This window comes from Silene latifolia, chromosome 10 (assembly GCF_048544455.1).
Source record: "Silene latifolia isolate original U9 population chromosome 10, ASM4854445v1, whole genome shotgun sequence".
Taxonomy (NCBI): Eukaryota; Viridiplantae; Streptophyta; class Magnoliopsida; order Caryophyllales; family Caryophyllaceae; genus Silene; species Silene latifolia.
The window spans coordinates 152,595,889-152,619,793 of record NC_133535.1 but is presented as its reverse complement, the minus strand read 5'-3'; the positions used below and the strand labels follow the sequence as shown (position 1 = coordinate 152,619,793).

The 23,905-nt window shown below is 42.0% G+C and overlaps 1 non-coding gene across 1 annotated transcript; it reads left to right on the top strand.

Annotated features, from left to right (window-relative positions):
• Positions 1-19,932: 19,932 nt before the first annotated feature.
• Positions 19,933-20,041, top strand: LOC141609759 (small nucleolar RNA R71). Its single transcript, XR_012527672.1, has one exon. It is a non-coding gene; the product is annotated as a small nucleolar RNA R71 (small nucleolar RNA).
• The last annotated feature ends 3,864 nt before the right edge of the window (positions 20,042-23,905 follow it).

Here is a 23,905-nt window from a genome sequence, read left to right as displayed (position 1 = left end):
CCTTTTGGCTTCTCAGCTTCAGCCATTCGGACATCATCCTCTACCTTTATCCCGATTCTTATCAATTCTTTGAAAGAACCAAAATTCTGGTATTTCAGAGCATTACGGTAAACAGGTCGTAAATTCTTCACGAACTTATCTACCATTTCAACTTCGTCAGGCTTCTTAGCTAGTTTCACGCTTTCAGCGCGCCATCTTTCGAGGAATTCAGTAAAGCCCTCCTTTTCCTTCTGTGTCATTACCTCCAAAGTCCTTATGTTGGTTTGGATCTCGACATTGTCAGCATAGTGCATACAGAACTCCACCGTAATATCTTCGAAAGTGGGGAAGTTCTTAAGGTCAAGATTATAGAACCACGCCTTCGGGTGTTCATCCAGAGATTGGGCAAAAATTTCAGAGAGCGTGTCAGCAGGTACTCCCTTCAGTGCTAAGTACCCTTTATAGGCCTTAACATGGTGGACTGGATCTCCGGTGCTGATGCGTGTCTTTTATATGATGTTTTACATCCCATTTTACACGCATTTCAGAGCTCATTCTTGTAGTTTATGCTGCATTTCTCCCTATTTCCGTCTACTTCCGTATTTTGTACATTATTGCAGAAATGTGAAGAATCCAGCGGAAATCGAGCTAAATCCGTCCCCAAGTATCCTACATTGCATTTGACGTGAAGTATTCACCCGAGGAACGAGCTTGGTGCGCAATTCAAGGCCCAAAAGACAAGTCCACGAGTTTTAAGAAGTCAAGTAGCAGCTCAAGTGGTCGATCGACCATCACCCTCAGTCGATCGACCAATGTTCGGGTTCCAGAAGCTACTGTACACTGAGGACCAGTCGATCGACCACCTACCTTAGTCGATCGACCACAATGCTGTTCCAGACGTGAATTAAAAGACCGAGGAACTTGAAGCCCGTTAAGTTTAGGTTTTGGAATAATTGCTACGTTACTTTCTATATAACGTAACTAAGAATACCTAGTCTAGCATTCAGTTTTTAATCCAAGTTTTTACCTAAGTTTTATTCAGTAATTTTCATTAAAGTTTCCGCATACGGTTCTTGATAGATAGTTAGGGTTTGGGATTGTTGAGCATTGGATTTTCGGTTCTTAATAACTAATGTTTCCTCTGCAATTCGGTATTCTTCTGCCCTAATTTTAGTTCATCTTTATTTTATCAATAGTTTAGAACTGCTAAGTAGATTCCCGCAACCGTTATCATTGTTTATGTTAATTACTTGTTTTACTGTCTTAAGCATGAATTCCCCTGTTTACTTTATTAATCTTATTATTGTTTTCACCCTTAGCATGAGTAGCTAAATAGTTTGTGCTAGGATGTAGGCGAATTGTAGCATAGGCGGCATTAGATTAGACACGGCCTAGACCCGCGTGTTGGTCGATCGACCACCTTACCCGGTCGATCGACTGACCTCGTGAGGTTACCCTTCGTTTTAATTGAATTTAATCTTGTATTTGACGAATCGAATGCATGCGACCAGTTAGATGCTTATTTTATGACCGACCCATTAGATCGAAAGATAGGGAAAGTTGTTAGACCATCAATTGAATCGACTAAATTGTGCTAAGATCGAAAGATAGGTATAGTTTAGACCATTAGTCACTTTTCAGAACGAAAGTTAGTATTAGTGATATTAGGGACCTATAGCGAGATCGAAAGATGCTATTTGTTAAGAGTGGACCGAGAGGACCTCTTTATTTCCCGCCTCACCTGTGTTGACTCAGACCGACTTAGTTTGCTGCCGCCGAAGCTATAATGAACCGATCATCCTAGTACCCCTTCTTAATCTGTTTAAACCATCTTTTTAGTTTATTATCTTTATCTGTTCTTAGCTATAGACCATCTCAACTCAACCCCCACAATTGTTACCTTAGACTAAATATAAACCAACTAGAATTTACATCTGTTTCCTTGTGGTTCGACCCTGTTACCACTAGCCTAGGTTAGTCTTAATAGGAATTATAAATTTTATCTTTGGTACTCACAACGACGGGTATCAAATTTTGGCGCCGTTGCCGGGGAGGCAATAGTCCTAATTTTGGTTGTTTTATTTTTAGTCTTTCTTAGTTTAAGGGACTTCTGTTCCTTAAACTTTTCTTATATTCTTTTTGTAGTTTCCTCTTATGCGCAGGTCACAGGGTGGTGAACTAGTGCCATTTGACCCTGAGATAGAGAAATCCTTGCGCGAGTTGAGACGAACACAAAGAGTACTACCGACAGAGGAAGAGCCGAGTACTGTCAAGCTATTACGAGAACAATGCTCGAAGAAGACCCACGATCTTCACCGTTTCCACTTCTTCACCGAGACGATTTACTTCTCCGAAATTCCAGTCATGGCCGAGGAAGCGAGTATAGCTAGTCATTCGAGCCGACAGCGGTGAAAACTTATATAAGGGGTTGAATTACCAGGAGATGCAGGAAGTTCGAACCAAAGCCTTCATACATTAGCATGGTTGAGAAGAACCGATTCGGGAGCCGCAAATGAAGATGCACTAAGCATATGGAGACCTTTATTGACTCATGCATTGTTCCATACCCCCACCACCGGTAGCGTGACCCAAGACCAGATCAAGGAGACCATGTTCATCTTCTCTCTTTGTGATGCCGCAAGGGAGTGGTATAGAGATTTCGACCGGACGTTCGGGGATCACCGATTGGAATTCATTGCACTTTGGCATTCTACAAGAAGTACTTTTTCGCTTCAAGGACGATTGCTATTAGAGCTCAAATCACGGGCTTTAAACAAGGGCCGATTAGAATTTCCACGAAGCATGGGTCCGATTTAAGAAGTTGGTGTGAACCATACCGCACCATGGGTTCGAAAAGTGGAGCTTGTGCAATCATTTCTACAATGGGTTGTACGACGATCAGAGGGCCATTTTGGATCTTTGCAACCAATGGACGATTCGCCGAAAATTTGGGAGCAACCAAGGGGTGGAAGATCATTGATGATCTAGCTACCCACAAGGCCGAGTATGGGAATTCTAGAGGGAACCAGGAGGAGGAGAGTCGCTGAATCTTCCTCTGTCGCTGCGCTTGAGGCTCTTCTTGCGAGATTTGACAAGTATGAACTAGGAGGAGCTTCTAAAGGTGGGATGTACCAAGTGAATCTTTGTGTCGGACGGTCCCTTCATTTGTGAAAGGTGTGGAGCCGAGGGGCACGTTTCGAAGAACCGCCCTAGTCCCTTTGAGTCTTGTCGCCTTTCAACACTATAGGGCAGACCAACACCTACTATGAGCCGAATACCCATCCGAACTTGAGTTGGAGGAGCCAAAATGTCTGAACCCAACTCAAGCTCCGCAAAGAAAGCAACCCTATGTGCCCCCTCATCAAAAGCAACAACAATATCAGAAACCTCCTTATGTGCCGCAGCAGCAACAATCGCAGAATTCTGAATTCTCTGAGCTTAAGAACTTGTTGCTAAAGGAGTCCCAAGCAAGAGAGGCCGGGATGAAGCTACTAGAGAGCCAAATTGCTCAATTGGCTAGCAAGAACAACACTCGAGCTCCCGGACACTTGCCGACCCAAACTGACCAAAAGGAGACCCTAAATGCCATCACCTTGAGGAGCGGGTCCACCCTTGATGGTTCTGCCATGGTCGAGGACGCTGTTGAAAAAGATGAGCCGGAAACAAGTCAAAATAAAGCCTCAACGAATAAATCAAAGAAACAGCCGCCTACCAGGTATATCAGTCGATCGACTGATATACCTAGTCGATCGACCAAGCACGGGTTAGGAGCTGAATCACATCTCGGTCGATCGACCGATGACGATGGTCGATCGACCGAGATCGCTGCTGATGATCTTGAGGAATTTCGTCCTTTGATGCCAAATAATCTGCGAGACCACTTGTTTTTGGGTACCACGATCCGAAGACTTTAGGACAAGACCCGAGTCTTTGATGGGTCATCCGGTCCCGAAGTTCGACCCAATGACGGTTAATGGTTCTTATTTGAGATGGTCTGAGGAGGGGTCTAGCTTCAACAAAGAGAAGGTGACGGACTTCCAGCCTAAGTCCAAGGATGTCGGTGCGCGTGATTTGGAGGAGAGGGCTAAGGTACTTCTTACAGTCCCTTACCCGGAGAGGCTAGTGCCGACCAAGGAACAGGTATCTTTCAGCAAATTTGAAAAAGTTATCCGTAGTCTGAATGTACAAGTCCCCTTCCTTGAGTTAGTAAACCAAGTGCCCGCTTATACTAAATTTATGAAACAACTTTTGTCAAAAAAGCGGTCACTTGAAATAGTGCACACTGTCGCACTTACTAAGGAGTCTTGCTCTTATCTGTCTCACACTGTGCCTCATAAGTTAGAGGATCCGGGTAGCTTTTCTGTTCCTTGCAAAATAGGTACCTTCTCTATTGAGAAGGCATTATGTGACCTAGGGGCTAGTATAAGCGTCATGCCCTTGAGTTTAGCTAGGAAGCTTAAGTTGACCCGGATTGCTATCACAGACATGACAGTTCAGATGGCCGACCGATCTGCGGTCGAGCCTATAGGAGTCCTAGAGGACATACCCGTCCAAATAGGGAAGTTTTTCTTCCCTGTTGACTTTGTTGTCCTTGACATGCCTGAGGATGCCCATATACCGATCATCCTAGGTAGGCCATTTCGCACACCTTGGTGCGATTATTGACGTAGGCTCGAAACTTTGACCTTCAAAGTTGGGAAACATTCTATCATTTTTGCCCAACCTGCTAGAAAGAAGGACCCCATGTGGCACATTACTTGTAATACGGTTTCGAAAAGAAATCGTACTTTGTGCTTCCTGAATTGCCTGTCTCTATTACTACTCCTGTGCTAACCCCTCCGCCCCGGACTGGGAGCAAAAAGGAGGAAGAATCTGTTGTTTTAGACATTGCAGGAGCTGGTTTGGGGAAGGATGAGCTGCAGGTCACTCTAGCTGCGACAAAGCCTAACATTCAAAGAGGAGGTCTCGGTTGCCCGAGCTATGGAATTGATGAGATAGTTGATGACAGAGCGATCAAAGCAAAGGAGTCCGACTTGGATTCCGATGAGCCCAAAGAGACCCTTGATTGGGGAGATAACGAAGTTGATCCGTTGACCTCTCCGACTGTTGAAGCTGAGAAGGGTACAGCTGATAAGATGAGCACCATTGAGGCTACCTCTAGTAGCCAGAAGCCGACGAAGTGGGCCATACCGTGGTCCTTCTTGATCAACTATTAGTTGATCGAGCTCGTCATAAACTTCATTTTATTTGCTTTGTTAGGACATTTCATTTTTACTGCTTTTTGTGTGCGCGAAAACTTCGCATTTTATTTCGCTTATTTAGGATTTTTAAGTACTTTAGACTTTATTCTGGGTTTTGCGCAATTTTGGGCGCGTATTATTGTGCATTTGCAGGTTTTAGACCCCGGTAGCTCTAGTTATTGAGCTAATACGAAGAATTAAGATGTTGCAAAGCGGTGTTTTGATCGATCGACTGGCCTATATGGTCGATCGATCGGATTTGCGGTGTTTACAGAGCTACGTTCACGCCCACTTGATCGATCGGCCGATCTTCGTGGTCGATCGACCCTTCTTCTTCTTTGTATTTGTTCACGACCTCTCCCCTGCTGTGTTTGGTCGATTTGCGGACTTAAGGGAGTTCTCTACGCCCTTTTATCTTCCGTAAAATTTATATATTTCTTCTGTTCTCTCATTTATGCACAATTTTACCGCTTTAAAATTGTTTTCTCGATCTTATGCGTGGTATTTTTTTCGTCTTTTCGAGGCACTTATGGTAGCTTGCTAGCCTCGAAACCTCCTAGCTCACGCTGGTTTGGGAGGTTTCCTTTGCGCTTAAAGTCTTGTGAGTTCCTGATTTCTTTACTTCATGTCATATTTATTTATTTCTCGCAAATTCCCATTTCTCTTTTCTTCATTATATGATTTTGCACAATGGGGACATTGTGCGATTTGGTTTGGGGAAGGGTTTTGCGTCGCATATCATTTGCTTGCATTCACGTTTAATTTTGTTTTGCATTGTTTCATTTCATTTCGCTTATATATACAAGAACTCCAAAAAAAATTGAAAAAATTTCAAAAATTTCCATAAAATGCACGTTTATTTTAGCATATAGGTTAAGTCGGAACGGTAGTATTTCCATGATGATATAGCATTTGCATCTGTTTTGCCTGAGCCTTGCTTGATTAACATGTTATTAGTAGAATCGTATAAGTGCATATCTACGAGTTTTCGTTAATTATTCGCTGGGCTTGAGACTTGACTTAGAATTTTGGCAAGCTACATCATATTTCTGAGTTATTAGAGCCTATAACTAGTGACATTCATGACCAGTTCATCTAGGAATGTGAGTAGTACTCCTTATGAGACATGTTTCCTTAATTTGCATAAATATGAACTTGATCTGCTTAATACCTGTATGCATTCGGTATGTGGTTTGTTGACACATGTGGTAGAGGTTTCCCTTTATTCATTTTGCCCATAAACTCCACACTGCCAAAAATATCCTTTTTTGTCCCATTTACTACATCCTACATTTAGCCTGTCCTTTGTCAAGCTAGTAGTTTAGTTTTTGGGATTGTTACTCGTTTTTGGTGGCATATGCTCTGTTGAGATGATGATTGGAAAATGAAAAAGGAAAGAAAGAAACAAAAAAGAAAAAAAAAAAAGAGAAAATGATTCGAAAAAAAAAAGGAAAAGAAAAAAGAGTTTTGTACTGTTCAAGGCAGTCGATCGACTGCCCAATTGGGTCCATCGACTGAAGATCCGAGAAAAAAGTCAATTCGCATAATTTAATCCTTATCTTTTGGCGATTTTTGCTCCCATGGTTCATTTAATCCTATGGGGAGTTTATTGATTTAGTATTTTGGAGATTGTGAGTTCTGTGCTTGCTATAGCACCGTTTCGTTTGATTATGAGCAAGAAGTTGGATGTTGCTATATGGTTCCGTTTTGGTACTAGCTTGATCACCTGTACCTCCACTTTACCATAAAACGTTTTGCCTCTTCTTACCCATACCTCACATTTCCATATTTATACCTCGGCATGTGTCATTGGTCATCTGTTTGGTTGGAATGCATATGTACGGTCATAGAGATTTCTTTCATATTTTATTGTTGGCATGTCTTCATAGGTCGTAGTTAGGTGAGAGTCACTACAAAATGAATTCTTTCTATCTTACATATATTCACCTATGTTTATTGAGTGATTTGAGCGACCCGTGAGAGTCCAATTTGATAAGTCTCTATAGTTGGCGGTTCAGCAGGTTGTTGACGGCTTCATAACTCGTTTGCATGATTCATTTGCTAATTGATTGTTGGTTGTTGCATTAAAATGGTTTAGGCTTAACAGGTTGCATTTCGCTCTGAAATTGGACTCGTTCCATTAGGTAATTAGATCGAGTCTAGTTCTTGCTTGGGGACAAGCAAGGGTTTGGTTTGGGGAAGTTTGATGCGTGTCTTTTATATGATGTTTTACATCCCATTTTACACGCATTTCAGAGCTCATTCTTGTAGTTTATATTTGCATTTCTCCCTATTTCCGTCTACTTCGTATTTTGTACATTATTGCGAAATGTGAAGAATCCAATGAAATCGAGCTAAATCCGTCCCCAAGTATCCTACATTGCATTTGACGTGAAGTATTCACCCGAGGAACGAGTTTGGTGCGCAATTCAAGGCCCAAAAGACAAGTCCACGAGTTTTAAGAAGTCAAGTAGCAGCTCAAGTGGTCGATCGACCATCACCCTCAGTCGATCGACCAATGTTCGGGTTCGAAGCTCAGACACGAGGACGGTCGATCGACCACCTACCTTAGTCGATCGACCACAATGCTGTTCCAGACGTGAATTAAAAGACCGAGGAACTTGAAGCCCGTTAAGTTTAGGTTTTGGAATAATTGCTACGTTACTTTCTATATAACGTAACTAAGAATACCTAGTCTAGCATTCAGGTTTTAATCCAAGTTTTTACCTAAGTTTTATTCAGTAATTTTCATTAAAGTTTCCGCATACGGTTCTTGATAGATAGTTAGGGTTTGGGATTGTTGAGCATTGGATTTTCGGTTCTTAATAACTAATCTTTCCTCTGCAATTCGGTATTCTTCTGCCCTAATTTTAGTTCATCTTTATTTTATCAATAGTTTAGAACTGCTAAGTAGATTCCCGCAACCGTTATCATTGTTTATGTTAATTACTTGTTTTACTGTCTTAAGCATGAATTCCCCTGATTACTTTATTAATCTTATTATTGTTTTCACCCTTAGCATGAGTAGCTAAATAGTTTGTGCTAGGATGTAGGCGAGTTGTAGCATAGGCGGCATTAGATTAGACACGGCCTGAACCCGCGTGTTGGTCGATCGACCACCTTACCCGGTCGATCGACTGACCTCGTGAGGTTACCCTTCGTTTTAATTGAATTTAATCTTGTATTTGACGAATCGAATGCATGCGACCAGTTAGATGCTTATTTTATGACCGACCCATTAGATCGAAAGATAGGGAAAGTTGTTAGACCATCAATTGAATCGACTAAACTGTGCTAAGATCGAAAGATAGGTATAGTTTAGACCATTAGTCACTTTTCAGAATGAAAGTTAGTATTAGTGATATTAGGGACATATAGCGAGATCGAAAGATGCTATTTGTTAAGAGTGGACCGAGAGGACCTCTTTATTTCCCGCCTCACCTGTGTTGACTCAGACCGACTTAGTTTGCTGCCGCCGAAGCTATAATGAACCGATCATCCTAGTACCCCTTCTTAATCTGTTTAAACCGTCTTTTTAGTTTATTATCTTTATCTGTTCTTAGCTATAGACCATCTCAACTCAACCCCCACAATTGTTACCTTAGACTAAATATAAACCAACTAGAATTTACATCTGCTTCCTTGTGGTTCGACCCTGTTACCACTAGCCTAGGTTAGTCTTAATAGGAATTATAAATTTTATCTTTGGTACTCACAACGACGGGTATCAGGTGCCCTTGAACTTTGGGATGTCAGTGAGTACCATGTTCGTGGGCAACTTATCCTGAACTGGGGCATAGGCCCTAGCATTCTCATAGTGGATGTTCTTCCCCTGGGAGAGTTTTAGACGGTCTTCGATGAACTTGAACCGTTTCTCCAGATCAGTTAGAGGTGGGGTAGAGAGAGGGGAATCTTCACCCAGTTTAGATTCGATTGCATCCATTCGGGTCATCATGAGGTTCACGGCCTTGGTGAGCTTGTTGACAGCATCTTCCATTGCTTGACGTCGGGTTTTGGGCGGCCTTTCTACAAGAAAACCCCGAACTGAGTCAATATTCAAATGTAGGAGCCCCTGCACACTCAAGGACACGACACCCAATTGACTCAAGCAAAGACTCGACTTAAGACTGACTAAACCAAAGGTTCGACTCATGGTTGGATTTAGACCTTGATTCATTTTAGACTCGACAAAACGACATGACTCGAACTGTCATATCTCGATTCTAAACCGGACTCGGTGTGACTAAACCCGTGATTGGACTAACATAGCCCATAGGTTCGAGTGAAACGTCCTAAAGGGCCTAGCTTGGACGTTTCTGTGGACTATCCTAGACCAAATGGTCGACCAACATGACTCAAACCCCAAGAGGTGAGCTTGGGTGACCCAACAGGGTCGTGTTCTAGACTCTTGGAACGAAAAAAACGCCTGGCCTAATGATACCGTCGTTTAGTACCAAAATTAAATTTATAATTCCAAACTAAAACTATAGCTAGTGATAGTAAGGGTCGAACCACAGAGAGACAAGGTTGATTTTGTTTGCTATTTTTCAGTCTATAGAGTAACGATAAATTGAGGGTTTTGAAATCGATTGATTAACTGGCTAATTGCTAAAATGAAAATTCTTAACAAGATAAAAAGAGGATCGGGAATTTCGGTTCACCATGGCAAATAACAGGTCAGTCAAGCAGCAGAGATCTCACAATACAGTCTCAGGGAAAATAAGCTAGTCTTTCGATCAAAGCTCAAATAACCTCACGGTCTAATAATTCCCTAGAATTTAACAAAGCTTTCACTCAAGAGAAATTCTAAATCTAGCGATAAATCAAATTACCAATCTTTCGACCTAGCAAAGAAATCCATCAAAAGATAACAAGACCAATACGGAAGAACTCATGCTACACAACTATCCTAATTTTAATACCATGGCTCACCTTATTCCCAATCAAAAGAATTACCTACACATAATCATGACTACACTAATTGCGAAATTAATAAACAAGGACATATTCAACATGATGGAATCTAACTAGAACAAAGGAGAGAAATTCAATTATTGAAATTAATTGATGAAACAAGAATTAAATTAACAAGCAAAAATAAGAAAAAGAGGAATTGCATAAAAGGCTTACTAATTGAATATCAAGAACAAAGCATTCGAATCAAAGGGTTCCGTCTCAAGCTAGATCTGAAAACTTCGTTTTTTTCCAGAATCAAAAACATAACCTAAAAGCTGCTGCGTTCTACTGATAAAAAGATACTGAAAGTTAATTACAAGTTGGGCTTTTAAAAGTCTAACACGGAAAATTAAACATCAGCTCGAAATCAGGTCGATCGACTTGTCAGCACGGTCGATCGACTGAACATGCGGAACAGTAGCTTCTGTCTGAGCTCCAGTGGTCGATCGACTGAAAGTCTTAGTCGATCGACTGAAAATGCTGTGCAGTGGCTCCTTGATGCTTCCAAACAACTCTTCACTCCTTGCACGCATCTCAAGGTGAGTGAATGAACTCTCCTTCCTCTTAGCTTCCTTGAACTCGCTTCCGGAGGACGAACTTGGCTTGATTTAGCCTACTTCCACGCATTCCTACAATAAATCATAGAAAATGCAAAGTAAACCGTTTCGGGAGAAATAGTAGCCTTAAGCTATCAATTATGCATGGAAATACGTGCCAAAACCGCAGATAAAGTGTATAGAATATGCACGTATCAAATCTCCCCAAACCAAACCTTGCTTGTCCCCAAGCAAGCACTATGACCCGTATAAAAACTAAATGGAAAGGAGAACATCTCAGAGCTAACTACAAGTCAATGCCAAACCATTTAATGCCCAAAGTCAACTACTGCAAAGCTTAAATCAAGCGAACAAATTTATGCATATCATAGAATTAAATCGGGCGTTCGACCTTGAAAGACTCACACAATCGGACTCTCCCGGATCACTCTTCTCTCAGCAAAGCAAATGGTAAGATAATATGTAAAAGAGAGGGAAGAGAAGTATAGTCTCTCACCTAGACTGCGACCGACAAAACATGTATGCTTGACTAGCATGAATAATGATTCTATTTACCGTACATACGCATAACCACCGTCAAGGACTATCACATGCCGAACTATTGCAAAATTTGGAAATGTGAGGCTAAGTGGGAAAGAAGAGGCAAAACAATTATGGGAAAGTGAAGGTAAGGGCCAAGCTAGTACCTAACGAACCATCAGAAACCGAATCCCATTCTTCCAACTCAACAAAAACAAATAACCATGCCCTTTCGGCTAGGCAACGCACAAACCCAAACGGACGCCTCCAAATCAAGAGGTAAGCACATGAGGCGTGTTTTTATTTCAGCCAAGACTTATTATTTTCAAGACTCTCTCTTTTTTTTTTCATTTTTTTTTTTTTTTTTTGTTTTTTGTTGTTTTTTTTTTTCAAAATCTGAACTGGTGGTCGATCGACCAATGATGGCAGTCGATCGACCACCCTGCACACTCCAGAGCATTCTGCCCAGGTAACCATACCCTTTTTTTTTTCATTTTTCTGAATTTTTCTTCTTTCTTCCTTTTTTTAGGCTGAAGTAAATCCGTCACTTCTCAAAAATACCCGCTCCAACATTACAAGAGCGAACCAAAACAGCTTAAATCAACAAATTCCTCTACTACTTCCTAGCTTGGCACAATGGTAGGCTAATTATGGGATGTAGTTGAGGGCAACTGGCAATTTTGGCTTATAGTGGAGTTAGTGGGGTAAAATGAGAAAGGGGATGATGCAATAATTCTCCAAACATGCAATACCGACCACAAACCGATGCATATAGGAAATAAGGAATCAAAACTCATACACGTGCAAAACATGAAATGAAGGGAGTAACTACTCTCAATCCTAAATTAACCGGTCATAAATGTCACCAGTTATAGGCTCTATATCTCAGAAGGTATAAGTAGTTTGCCAAAAGTAATGAGTCAAGTCTAATTGCCCGAAATGGATTCCATAACGAAATTTGAGAGATCACTTTTAATTCTTGCTAGCAGCTATGAAAAGGCAAGGACTGGCATATTTGACTAATAGAGCAGAATCATCATTAAAAACTCCAATCCGACTCAACTATATGTAAAAGTAAACGTGATATTTTTGGTTTTTTATGCATTTTTTCAATTTTTTCTTTGAATGGTGAAAATAAAACAAATGCAAAACAAATGCAAGCAAAAATTAAACATGTGACTGAAATGCATTAGAAAACAAATACAGATGCAAGACAAAAGGCATATGCAGATACCCTCCCCAAACCAAAACGCACAATGTCCCCATTGTGCTCAACAGCAAATCACCAGCAGAAAAAGTGGGAGAATAAAAGCATGAAAATAAAAATAAAAAAGAAAGGAGAAGAAAGTGAAAAGAGAAGGGAAAATAACTCATAAAATACGACCTCCCCAAACCAGCCAAAAACGGGGAGGTCACCAGCATCTAATCTCCATCCTCGTAGTCAGGGTCACTGTCCTCTCCGGACCCCGAGTCACTCTCCTCCTCAGCAGCAGCAGCGGGAGTGGCCCTCCTGGAGCCGGAGGCACCAGCAGTAGTAGTGGGAGGCGGTCTCCTGGCAGGCTGAGGATAACCGCCAGCTGGAGGGACAAAGTAAGAAGGGTGAGCCCAGTCACCCTTTGGAAGCATCCCCCCACGAGCTAGCTCCTCGTAGACCGGGTAGAGGGCAGTAGCCGTTTCTAACCTGTGCTGGTTGAAACTCCTGCACAAGTCACCCAAAACACGTGACATGGCCCTCTGGTCCATGACTGGAGGGACAACTATAGGGGCAGGTGGTAGAAAAGTGGCAGTGCCAGCAGGAGGGGTGGTAGTGGAGGTAGGGGGTGCCTGTGAAGAGGAGGCACGAGCCCTCCTCGAAGTGCTAGCAGCAGGAGTGGCCGCCACCAGAGGAAGCCTGTAACTAGGCAGGGGCGGCCGAGCTGCCCCCTCAACAGTGGTAAGGGGTAGGACAGGAGGATAGCCCGTGACAGGAATGCGGTCACAGATGAAAGAATCGATCTTCCACCGCATCTGTCTATCGATCCAGTAAACACCCCTCGCGTAGGAGAGGTCCATGAAACGCAGATCGGGGTCAATGGGGTCCTCCTGTCGAGGGAAAAGTAAAACAAGGCGGTTGGCGATACGTGTCACCAAACCGCCACAGGCAATAGTGGTCAAGCTGCCCTCACTTACAGTCTGAAAGTGAGCGGCAGTCAAGTAGGCAATGTTATAGATGCGGGCTCTCCGACGCTCAACGTTCAGATAGCCCGCCAAAATCGACAACTCAATATTATTCACATTGTTAGACTCTTTGCGGCCAAAAATGGTATTACCCATTAGCCGTAGAAAATAACGAAGAAGGGGCAAGTGGACAGAAGTGCCCGTCCTCCTCGACCCGTAAGTGTCACCAATACAGGACCACATGGTCCGGTGAGTGTCAGAAGGGTCCGAGGTTCTGCCCTCGGAGTAAAGACCCAGAAAACCCGCAAAGTCAGCAAGTGTCAGAGAGTAATTGACATTAAAAAGGCGAAAGGAAATGCAGGGTTTGGTCGCATCAGCCTCAAAGGCTTTGGAATCAAAAGCGTAAGAGGAAAAGAATTCAAGGGTCAGCACAAAATACGTGAACTCAGACATGTCCACTAGACCTATCATACCTGTCCCATTTAGCAGGGACACGACCGACTCATAACAGCCTAGTTTCTCCAAAGTGTCTTTGTGGAGAAACCGGGTAGCTGTGACCTTTACAGTCGAAACAAAAAAATGAATTTAGCGCGCTGAATAGGTTTTTTAAAGATAACCTGCGGATAGTCAGGTAGACTATCCGTAGTGGATTCTATCATCAGAGGCGGTCCGCGTGGCCGCTTAGCAGGCCGTTGGCTCGACTGCCCCTCTTGCATTGGCTCTTTTCCCTTTGTCATTGTTATTCCTGCAAAAGAGTCAAATTAGCAACAAACAACCAATTTAAGTTCAATTTCCAGAAACCCGAATCAAAATCAGACGATCCACGCAAATTAGGGTTTCGAAATTATTGGGGCAAACTGAAATAACCGTTCCTAGGTGCTAATTAGTGTCGAAAATCAAAGGGTAAGGCTAGAATAAGCAATTAAAGCATGTAAATGAACAGAAATCACACCCTAAAATCGTTTTCCCCAAATCGATTTTTTCGTCTCAAGGGCACATTACTCGAAAATTTTGCATGGAACTTCAGCAAAACTCGAACAAATAGCATAAAGATAAGATTAGAAACATACCTTGATGAACTTGGAAGATTAAAGCAATAAAAACCAAGTGATTAAGACGGGAATGAGGTGAAAATCGCAGCATGGGGAGGGAACTTAGGGTTTCTTTTGTTTTTTTTTTCAGATTTTTGGGAAGTGAATGAATGAGAAAAGAAGGATGTAAACTCCCCTTATTAACTTCCTCGGAACCCGCGGAATGGTCGATCGACCAGTTCACTTGGTCGATCGACTGATCCTTCAAAATCATTTCTTCTGGACTCTCCTTGGCGGTCGATCGACTATGTGACCCAGTCGATCGACCACTACCCTATGCACAGTAGCCTCTGTTCTCCTCGCTGCAGTCGATCGACTGAACCTCCTAGTCGATCGACTGTTTGAACTGGCAATTGGAATTAAATTCGTCAAAATTCATTTTGCTATCATAACTTCCTGTCTTTCTCTCGCAAAAATCCAGTAAACCACTTACGCACTTTGTATAAAATAAATTCCTGCAGAAATTATCAAAGGCGTACAATTTTCCCAACCAAGAAATTAAAAAATTAAAGAAAATAAAGAAAACAAAAGCAAGAAAAGTAAAAATGCAAAATGAATGAAATAACAAAAAGGAAATCCTAAATTACAAAATAACTACAACCTGGGTTGCCTCCCAGTTAGCGCTGGTTTAAGAGGTCCCGCACGACCTTGTTACCTCACTTTCCATCATCTGATAGCGGATCGAAGTACAAGACCTCGACCTTCCCAACATATGCATCTGATCCATGATAGAGCTTCACAAATTGGCCATTTACCTTGAACCTTTCTCCAGCAGAGGTCTCCAATTCAACAGATCCGAATTTTGTGACAGCTGTGACCGTATAGGGGCCGGTCCACCTGGATTTCAGCTTACCAGGAAATAAACGGATACGAGCGTTAAAAAGAAGTACCTTATCGCCAATATGGAACTCGCACTTTAGGATTCTCTTGTCGTGCCAGCGCTTTGATTTCTCCTTGTAGATCCTTGCATTGTCATAGGCAGTGACCTAAATTCCTCTAGCTCATTCAATTTGTGTCATGCGTTTCTCACGAGAGAGGTTAGGATCCAAATTCAAATCACAAATAGCCCACCAAGACTTACGCTCTAACTCAACAGGTAAATGACATGTCTTACCATAAATCAATCGGTACGGTGACATCCCGATTGGCGTTTTAAACGCAGTTCTATAAGCCCATAGGACATCAGCTAACTTGAGACTCCAGTCTTTCCGTGATTTAGAAACAACTTTAACTAAGACTTCTTTCAATTCTCTGTTAGAAACCTCAACCTGACCACTAGTTTGGGGATGATACCCCAAACCTCTACGATGTTGGACACCGAATTTAGTCAATAGAGCACTAAGTTGTTTCTCTTTAAAATGCATTCCCCCATCGCTAATGACAACCCGAGGGACACCAAAATGAGGGAAAATAATCTGTTTAAACAATTTAATCACGGCTTTTGCATCGCAATGGGGAGTAGCAATAGCTTCCACCCACTTGGATACATAATCTACAGCTACGAGGATATATTTATTACCTTGACTGCTCGGAAAAGGTCCTTGATAATCGATGCCCCAGACATCGAAAATCTCGACCTCAAGAATGCCTACCTGTGGCATCTCATGTCTCTTGGAAATATTCCCCGATCTTTGACAAGCGTCGCATTCAAAGAACGAAAGCTGCGACAATGCATGCGTGCAAAGTTGGCCAATAGAAACCAGTTGGAGTACCTTAGCTACGGTCTGGACGGACCGTGATGACCACCATAAGCAGAAGAGTGGCAAGCCTCTAGGATATCCTTCACCTCCCACTGAGGTACGCATCTCCGGATGAGACCGTCTGCGCATTCCTTGAAAACATAAGGATCATCCCAAAAATACTGTCTAGCATCATAGACAAACCGCTTCTTTCTTCACGCCATGAAAGCTCGGGTGGTATCCTACCTCATCACAAAGCAAAGTTAGCAAAATCAGCAAACCACGGAGGTGGATAAGACCCCAAAGTAGTAATAGCTAATAAACTCTCATCGGGAAAGGAATCATTAATAGGCAAAGAATCCTCCCTTTCTGTCATTTTGCAGACGAGATAAGTGGTCGGCTACCACATTCTCTCTGCTCCTTTCTTATCTTTGATCTCCAAATCAAACTCCTGTAAAAGAAGTATCCACCTCAAAAGCCTTGGCTTTGAATCTTTCTTAATAAAGAGAGTCTTCAACGCTGCATGGTCAGTGTAAACAATAACTTTAGAGCCTAACAAATAAGACCGAAATTTGTCTAAGGCAAAAACAATGACTAGAAACTCTTTCTCGGTGGTAAAATAGTTGACTTGAGCCTCATCCAGAGTTCGGCTCGCATAGTATATGGCATTCAAAACTTTATTCTTTCGTTGTCCAGAATCGCACCGATAGCATAATCGGCATCACACATGATCTCAAATGGGAGGTCCCAATCAGCGGTTTGAATGATTGGCGCAGAAACTAGGGCCTCCTTTAACCTGTTAAAAGCGACATGGCACTCATCAGTAAATTCAAAGACAGCATCCTTAAGAAGCAATTGTGTAAGTGGTTTAGCAATTTTTGAAAAATCCTTAATGAAACGCCGGTAGAAACCAGCGTGACCTAGGAAACTCCTCACTCCTTTAACATTCACGGGAGGAGGTAATTGCTCAATCACCTGCACCTTTGCCTTGTCAACATGTATACCTTTATCAGAAATCAGATGCCCTAACACAACTCCCTCATTGACCATAAACTGACACTTTTCCCAGTTTAAAACAAGATTAACATCTATACAACGCTGCATGACTTTATCAAGGTTAGCTAAACAACGATCAAAGACACTGCCATAAACTGAGAAATCATCCATGAATACTTCCATAATATTCTCTATATAATCGTAAATATCCCCATCATGCACCTCACGAAAGGTAGCGGGGCATTACACAATCCGAAAGGCATTCTACGATAAGCAAAAACACCCGCAAGGCAAGGTAAAAGTAGTCTTACTCGATCGTCCAGGATGAATAGGGATCCTGAAAGAACCCCGAATATCCGTCTAGAAAACAGAAAAATTTGTTAGAAGCAAGTCTTTCAGTCATTTGGTCAACAAAAGGGAGGGGGAAATGATCTTTCTTAGTGGCGGCATTTAACTGTCTATAATCAATGCACATCCGCCACCCTGTCACTACTCGAGTTGGTATTAATTCATTTTTATCATTTTTAACCACGGTAGTCCCTCCTTTCTTCGGGACTACCTGAACTGGGCTAACCCACTTGGAGTTGCCAAATGTATAAATAATACCTGCATCGAGTAGTTTCATCACCTCGGCCATAACAACTTCCTCGCATCTTTGGGTTCAACTTGCGTTGACCCCGTCTATAAGGCTTGTGGCCTTCTTCCACAACTCTATCCTGTGCATACAGACATCGGGCTGATGCCCTTAATGTCATCCAAAGAGTAACCCAAAGCCTTCCTGTTTTTCTTAAGTACACACATCAAAGGCATTTGGTCATCGTTAAGCTTAGAGCTAACAATAGCAGGTATTGCTCCGTATCATCTAGAAAAACATGCTTAAGATTAGGGGGAAGTGGCTTACGCTCTGGCACCTTTACCTCTACAAAGATAGACAGAATCGGCTTCAATGGTGTAGCAAGTGTTCACCAAGTTATCGTTGGCCAGGCTCAAAAGCATCTCATCTTCTTCTTCATTGAGCTCGTAGCTCTCCATTGAGGCAACCAAAGCATCGGCTCCTCAAAGATTCTCCATCAGATACCCGCACACTCATCCGAATGAGTTAGATCAGCTAAGGGATCCTTGGCTAAGGATTCCCTCCAATTACAAGTAACAATCCTGTCAACAACATCAATAGAATAACACGTATCCTCATCGCGAGTTCGGTTGCTTGTGAGCAAGATCGAACTCAATGGTGTCATCCCCTACCTCTAAGGTGATGGTTCAGCGTTTGACATCTATCACAGCCCCAGATGTATGTAAGAACGGTCTGCCTAAAATAATAGGTATCTGACTATCCTCCGCAATGTCCAAAACAACGAAGTCGATTGGGAATAAAAAACTTACCCACTCGAACGGGTACATCCTCTAGAATACCTATAGGTCTCTGAGTCGATCTATTTGCCATTTGAACGGTAATATCGGTCACCTTAAGTCTACCAATGTTTAACCTTTCGGAAACAGAATACGGCATGACACTAACGCTGGCCCCTAAGTCACAAAGGGCAATCCCAATTACGTGGTTACCTATAGTGCAAGGAATTGAAAAACTACCCGGGTCCTTTAATTTAGGTGGCACATTAACTTGTGAAAGAACATTACATTCCTCCACAAACACAACATTACCATCATCACGAAAATTTCTCTTACGATTCAAAATATCTTTCATAAACTTAGCATAAGAGGGTACCTGGGTAATTAAATCAGTGAAAGGAACCGTTACCTCGAGATTCTGGACCATCTCCAGAAACTTACCAAACTTACGCTCCAGCTTGGTAGCCTTCAAATGCTCCGGATACGGGACTGCAACACTGGCCGTAGGATCAGTAACCTTCGGCTTCCGTAGGTTTAAAACCCCCGTCAAATCATCAATGAGTGGTGAATCATGCAAACTAGTTGACGGATTTGCATCATGCTCTGGAGATCCAGTCGATCGACTGGTATGGGTGGTCGATCGACCAAGTAAGCTGGGCGTGAAAGCAGTTCTGTCGAGAATTATCGTCATCGTATCTCGGTCGATCGATCGAGGATGTTGGTCGATCGATGGATGTGCTAGGTGTGAATAGTTTCGACCGAAACTATTTTGTCGACACTTGATCGATCGATCGGGAACGCAGTCGATCGACCTGATTATCGGGCATCAGACTCGTTTTTGCATCGAATTCAAACGAGCTTCTTCATCATTCCCGAGTCTTCCTTTGGCTTGTCGGGACTTTCATAAGAAAGGCCACTTCTGAGATTGATGGCATTGATCGTCTCAACCGTCCCTTCACATTTAATTGAAGAATTAGCGGCTTGCTTAGCCTCCATATTCTCCAATTGTTTCACAAAATTCTGTGAGGACTCAATCCCATTGCTTCCATATTCGCCACTTGAACCAAAAGGAGTTGGACCATCTCTCTTAACTTCTCGATCTCATCCGAGTTTTGAATAGGAATTTCGACTTTCCCCTTGGAAGCTTCAGAAGTCTCGAGCATCTCGAGACGGGTAGAAATGGAGGTTATAAGTGTCACAACAGCAGTCATATCTTCACTTTGCTTTCGTGACTTACCACGTGAACTTCCAAACTCAGCTTTATGGACTGCCATCTCCTCAATGGTGTTCCAACCTTTACTTTGACCGGTATTATTTTGAAACTCGCCATTAGCAAATTGCATCCAAGATGACCTTGTAATCATCATATAAAGCATTGTAAAATAGATTGCAAAGATACCATTGCTGGAAACCATGATGAGGGACAGCTCGGACCAAACTTTTGAAACGTCCCCATGCTTCACAAAAATCTTCGTCGGCTCCTTGCCGAAAACTCGTGATTTTACTCTTCAAGGCATCAGTCTTCGAAAGCGGGAAGTACTTCTTGTAGAAGGCTAGTGCTAAAGATGTCCAATCAGTGACTCCAGCTGCTACTCTATCGAGGTAGCGATACCAATCTCGCGCCGAATCCTTCAAGGAGTATAAGAACATGAACCCCTTTACTTCATCTTGAGTTACCCCCTCCGGTATAGGTATTGAACAGCAATAGTCCGTGAAAATTTCCATATGTTTCAAGGGGTCTTCATCGGTAGACCATGAATCGATTCCGTTCCACTAAATCAATATAAGAGGAACGAAACTCGAATTTACCGGTAGAAGGGGTAGGTAACTGTTGCCCCTTTGGAAGGTGGTGCTCCTTTGGCTGAAAATTATCATATATCGTAGCCTAGACTCGATCCTAAAATTATCATATATCGTAACCGAAATCTCCCCAAACCAAACCTTGCTTGTCCCGAAGCAAGAACTAGACTCGATCCTAAAACCTAATGGAACGAGTTCAATCTCAGAGCGAAATGCAAACCGAATAGCCTAAACCAATTTAATGCAACAACTAACAATCAATTAGTAATGTGAATCATGAAAACGAGTTATGTAGTCGTTAAAAACTGCTGAACCGTTAACTGTAGAGACTTATCATTATGGACTCTCACGGGTCGCTCGAATCACATAAGCACAGGTGAATAATGTAAAGATAGAAAGAATTCATTTTGTAGTGACACTCACCTAACTACGACCTATGAAAACATGCCAGCAATATAATATGAAAGTAATCTCTACAACCGTACATATGCATTCCAACCGAACAAATGACCATGACACATGCCGAGGTATATATGGATATGTGAGGTAATGGGTAAGAAGAGGCAAAACATTTTATGGAAATGAGGAGGTACAGGTGATCAAGCTAGCACCAAAACGGAACCATATGATAACATCCAACTTCTTGCTCATAATCAAATAGAACGGTGCTATAGCAAGCACAAATCTCACAATCTCCAGTATAAAAGCAATCAACCAACTCCCCATAAAATATGAATAATACATGGGAGCAAAAATCGCCAAAAGATAAAGGCTTGAATTATGCGAATTGATTTTCTTTCGGACCCCGTCGATCGACCAGAATTGGCAGTCGATCGACCGTTTTGAACCGTGCAGAACTCTCTTTTTTTTTCTCTTTTTTTTTCCGAATCATTTTTTCATCTTTTTTTTTTTCTTTTTCTATTTCTTTCTTTCCTCTTTCTTTTCATTTTCCCAACAACATCTCAATCGAGCAAATACCACCAAAAACGAAGTAACAATCCCAGAATGTAAACTACTAGCTTGACAAGGGCAGGCTAAATGTAGGATGTAGTAACGGGACAAAAAGGCTATTTTTAGCAGTGTGGAGCTATTGGGCATAATAAGAAAAGGGAAACCTCTACCACATGTGTCAACAAACCACAAACCGAATGCATACAGGTATTAAGTAGATTAAGTTCATATTTGTGCAAATTAAGGAAACATGCCTCATAAGGAGTACTACTAACATTCCTAAATAAACCGGTCATAGATGTCACCAGTTATAGGCTCTAAATCTCAGAAATATGATGTAGTTTGCCAATTTTCAAAGTCAAGTCTCAAGTCCAGCAAGAAATTTAACGAAAACTCGTAGATATGCATATATGATTCTACTAATAACATGTTAAACAAGCAAGGCTTAGGCATAAAACAGCTGCAAATGCAATGTCATCATTGAAATACTACCGTTCCGACTCGATCTATATGCTAAAATAAACATGCATTTTTTGAAATTTTTGAAATTTTTCAAATTTTTTTTGAATTTTTGTATATATAAGTGAAAATAAATAACAATGCAAGACAAAAATGTAAACGTGAAACAGAAATGCAATGAAACATGTGAATGCAATGCAAAACCCTTCCCCAAACCAAATCACACAATGTTCCCATTGTGCAAAATCATGTAATGAAAGAAGAGAGAAACGGGAATTTGCGAGAAATTCAAACAAATAAATATGACATGAAGTGAAAATTGGGAACTCACAAGACTTTAAGCGCAGCAAAAGGAAACCTCCCCAAACCAGCGTGAGCTAGGAGGTTTCAGTAGCTAGCAATGCTACCAATAAGTACCTGAAAAGACAAACAAAACCACGCATAAAATCGAGAAAACAATTTTGGGACGGTAAAATTACGTGCAAAATGAAGAATATGGAAGAAATCAGAAATAAGACGGAAAATAAAGTGGAGGGAAGACTCCCTCAATTCCGCAAAACGATCAAACACAGCAGGGGAATGATCGCGAACAGGTACAGCAGCGAACTTGGTCGATCGACCATATCACCCAGTCGATCGACCAAGGTGAAAGGAACGAGTAGCTCCGGAAAGCTGCAGACCGATCGATCGACTATAGAAGCGATCGATCGATCGGGAAAACCGCTTGTAACTTCGATTTCTTGAATTAGCCCAATTACTCGAGCTAATGAGGTCTACAAGCCTGCAAATGCACAATAATACGCGCCCAAAATTGCGCAAAACCCAAAGTAAAAGTCTATAGACGGAAATTAAACTAAGCACACATTAAGAGTTTTTTATTTCTAAACAACTATGAGGTTTTATTCAAAACAAAAACAAAGCACATCCGGGTTGCCTCCCGGCTAGCGCTGGTTTCAGACAGGTCCCGCTCGACCTCTTTTTCTTCAGCAGCTCACTCTAATTGAGCCCAATCAAAACAACTCAAGGCTCTCAGCAACCTATCATACATCTGCGCATGTGCTACACAAAACTGTAAGTAGCACCATAAGATAGAAATAACATAGGAAATCAAAATGTAAAAACATTTAAGACTGAGTGTCTCTGACCATGTGGGTCAGTCGATCGACCAAGGGTGCTGTACAGTAATGCATTCTGACGAATTCTGCAGCGCGCACCGATCTTAAAACAGCTGCCATTTCTTCGTTACTTGGTCAAATCAGTCGTTCTACGCGGCGTTGGAAAGCTAAGAGGATAAGCTTTCACCTCCATTTGGAATCAGTCGATTATCAGGTTTAGAACTCGAGATATAGCCATCTGAAGCAGGCTGCAATGTCGAGAAGCACTTCTTCGCTTGTTAAACTCGTACGCACCCATGCTTTTGCTATCTTTAGGCCTTGAAACGCGCACCAAGCTCATTCCTCGAGTCAATACTTCATGTCAAATGCAATGTCAATTACTTAGGGACGGATTCGGCTCGATTTCCGCTCAATTCTTCATATTTCTGCAATAATAGACAAAAACACGAAAGTAGAGGAAAACAGGGAAATAATGGCATATATTGCACATTTGAGCTCTGAAATGCGTGTAGAATAAAGTGTGAAACATCATATTTTAGACACGCATCACCTAACACGGCCATGACCCGGACACGACTCGACGCATTTCATGCTTGGTTAAGGTTCGAGAAATATTTTGGATTGAATTTGAAAAAACGAAGGATCGATTTGAAAATGAGATTTGAAATGGACAGCATGCCGGCTATAAAAGCTTGTTTTGGCCGAAAATTCTAGTCCTATTTGGGCAGCGTTACGCGTTTTTTAAAACCATGCTAATTGAAAGTAGTTTGTTCAAAAGTTCGGTTTTGAAGTTGACATGGAAAAATTTGAAAAGACTCGGGAAAACACCTTGCATATTGTCATTCTCATGTTATAAGGATGTATGCTCTTAGACATCTCTAAGTCTCGGCAAGTCTTCTACAAGAAGGTCTATGTCCTCCATCCTTTTGCGGTCTTATAGAGCAAGGGCCTTTAGGTAGAGTACCTAGAAGGCAATCCCCACCATCAAGAACCACGCGAGGCAGAGCGGAAGCAAGCAATGTGCGAGTTCCTGGCATAGTGGGACGTCGCCCCCCA